Raw genomic sequence first — 2,813 nt, forward strand, 5'->3', positions numbered from 1 at the left:
TATGTAATTCACCTCTTCCATTGATGGGTTCTCAGGATCATAAGCTTCTTCTTCAGATGAAGCATCCTTAGTATTGCCCGGTGCAACTTGCATTCCAGACAGACTTTGAGAAATTATATTGACTTGCTGAGTCAATATTTTATTCTGAGCCAATATGGCATTCAGAGTGTCAATCTCAAGAACTCCTTTCTTCTAACTTGTCCCATTATTCACAGGATTCCTTTCAGAGGTATACATGAATTGGTTATTTGCAACCATTTCAATGAGTTCCTGAGCTTTTGTAGATGTCTTCTTCAGATGAAGAGATCCCCCAGCAGAGCTGTCCAATGACATCTTGGACAGTTCAGATAAACCATCATAGAAGATACCTATGATGCTCCATTCAGAAAGCATGTCAGAAGGACACTTTCTGATTAATTGTTTGTATCTTTCCCAAGCTTCATAGAGGGATTCACCTTCCTTCTGTCTGAAGGTTTGGACTTCCACTCTAAGCTTACTTAATTTTTGAGGTGGAAAGAACTTTGACAAGAAGGCATTGACTAGCTTTTCCCAAGAGTTCAAGCTTTCCTTAGGTTGTGAATCCAACCATATTCTAGCTCTGTCTCTTACAGCAAAAGGAAAAAGTATAAGTCTGTAGACTTCAGGGTCAACCCCATTGGTCTTGACAGTGTCACAGATTTGCAAGAATTCAGCTAAAAACTGATGAGGATCTTCTAATGGAAGTCCATGAAACTTGCAATTCTGTTGCATCAGAGAAACTAATTGAGGCTTAAGCTCAAAGTTGTTTGCTCCAATGGCAGGGATATAGATGCTTCTCCCATAGAAGTCGGGAGTAGGTGCAGTAAAGTCACCCAGCACCTTCCTTGCATTGTTGGCATTGTTGTTGTTTTCGGCTGCCATATCTTCTTCTAGTTTGAAAATTTCTGTTAGGTCTTCTTCAGAGAGTTGTGCCTTAGCTTCTCTTAGCTTTCGCTTCAAGGTCCTTTCAGGTTCAGGGTCAGCCTCAACAGGAATGCCTTTGTCTTTGCTCCTGCTCATATGAAAGAGAAGAGAACAAGAAAGTATGGAATCCTCTATGTCACAGTATAGAGATTCCTTGAGGTGCCAGAGGAAAAGAAGAATAGAAGGAGAAGGTAGAAGAATTCGAACTTATCAAGAGAGATAAAATTCGAATTATTGATAATGGAGGAGTGTTAGTCCTTAAATAGAAAGATGTGAGAAGAGGGGAAGAATTTTCGAAATTAAAGTAAAAGATTTTGAAATAATTTTGAAAAATTGAAGAATGATTTTAAAAAATTAGAGTTGGGAAAGAAACAAAGTGATTTTTTTGAAAAAGATTTTGAAATTAGAAATCAAAAAGATATGATTGAAAATTTAATTTTGAAAAAGATGTGATTAAGAAGATATGATTGAAAAGTTATGGTTTTAAAAAGATATGATTGAAAAACAATTTTAAAAAGATTTGATTTTTAAAATTAATGACTTGGCTAACAAGAAAAGATATGATTCAAACATTAAACCTTTCTCAACAGAAAAGGCAACATACTTGAAATTCTTAAATCAAATCATTAATTGTTATCAAGTATTTTTTTGAAAATGGAAAGAAATTGATTTTGAGAATATATGATTGAAAAGATATGATTTGAAAAAGATTTGATTTTGAAAAATTTTGAAAACTAAAAAAAAATGTGCATTAAAAACAAAATCTTCCCTCTTGTGTCATCCTGGCATTAAACGCCCAGAATGGTATCCATTCTGGCGTTTAACGCCCAAAATGCTACCCTTTTGGGCGTTAAACGCCCAGCCAGGTACCCTGGCTGGCGTTTAAACGCCAGTTTTCCTTCTTCACTGGGCGTTTTGAACGCCCAGCTTTTTCTGTATAATTCCTCTGCTATATGTTCTGAATCTTCAATTCTCTGTATTATTGACTTGAAAAGACATAGTTTTAAAAATATTTTTGAATTTTTGATGATGGGAATCAATAAAAATGCAACTAAGATCAAATAAACAATGCATGCAAGACACCAAACTTTAAATGTTTGTATACTAAGGACTATAACAATGTAAAAATGCATATGAAAAACAACAAAACACACTAAACAAGAGAATTTAAAGATCAGAGCAAGAAAATCATCAAGAACAACTTGAAGATTAATGAAGAACATAATGCATGAATTTTTCGAAAATTAGATGAATGCAGTTGACACCAAACTTAAAATTAGACACTAGACTCAAACAAGAAACATAAAATTATTTTTGATTTTATAAATTTTTTTGTGGTTTTTTTTTTCGAAAATTGAGTGGAAAAGAAAAAAAAATAAGGGTTCAAAATTCTTAATGAGAATTCCAGGAATCATTGCAATGCTAGCCTAAAACTCCGGTCCAGGAATTAGACATGGCTTACTAGCCAGCCAAGCTTTCAAAGAAAGCTTCGGTCCAAAACACTAGACATGGCCAATGGCCTGCCAAGCTTTAGCAGATCATTGCTCCCAACAGCAAAATTGATAGAAATCAACAAGCTCTTGTGATGATAAGTTGAAACCTCGGTCCAAAAGATTAGACATAGCTTCGCAGCCAGCCAGACTTCGACAGATCATCATGAAACTCTAGAATTCATTCTTAAAAACTCTGAAGAACAAAATAGAAAATCTTTTTGTATTTTTGAAAATTTTTTTTTCGAAAAATAAAAAGGAAAAGTACCTAATCTAAACAACAAGATGAACCGTCAGTTGTCCAAACTCGAAAAATCCCCGGCAACGGCGCCAAAAACTTGGTGCACGAAATTGTGATCATCAATGGCGCCATCAACATGG

At 34.8% G+C, this 2,813-nt stretch overlaps 1 non-coding gene across 1 annotated transcript; it reads left to right on the forward strand.

The window, feature by feature from the left end:
• Positions 1–387: 387 nt before the first annotated feature.
• On the forward strand, positions 388–495 carry LOC112752972 (small nucleolar RNA R71). The gene has a single exon (XR_003177378.1). It is a non-coding gene; the product is annotated as a small nucleolar RNA R71 (small nucleolar RNA).
• Positions 496–2,813: the final 2,318 nt, after the last annotated feature.

Source organism: Arachis hypogaea, chromosome 15 (assembly GCF_003086295.3).
Source record: "Arachis hypogaea cultivar Tifrunner chromosome 15, arahy.Tifrunner.gnm2.J5K5, whole genome shotgun sequence".
In the NCBI taxonomy this organism is placed as follows: domain Eukaryota; kingdom Viridiplantae; phylum Streptophyta; class Magnoliopsida; order Fabales; family Fabaceae; genus Arachis; species Arachis hypogaea.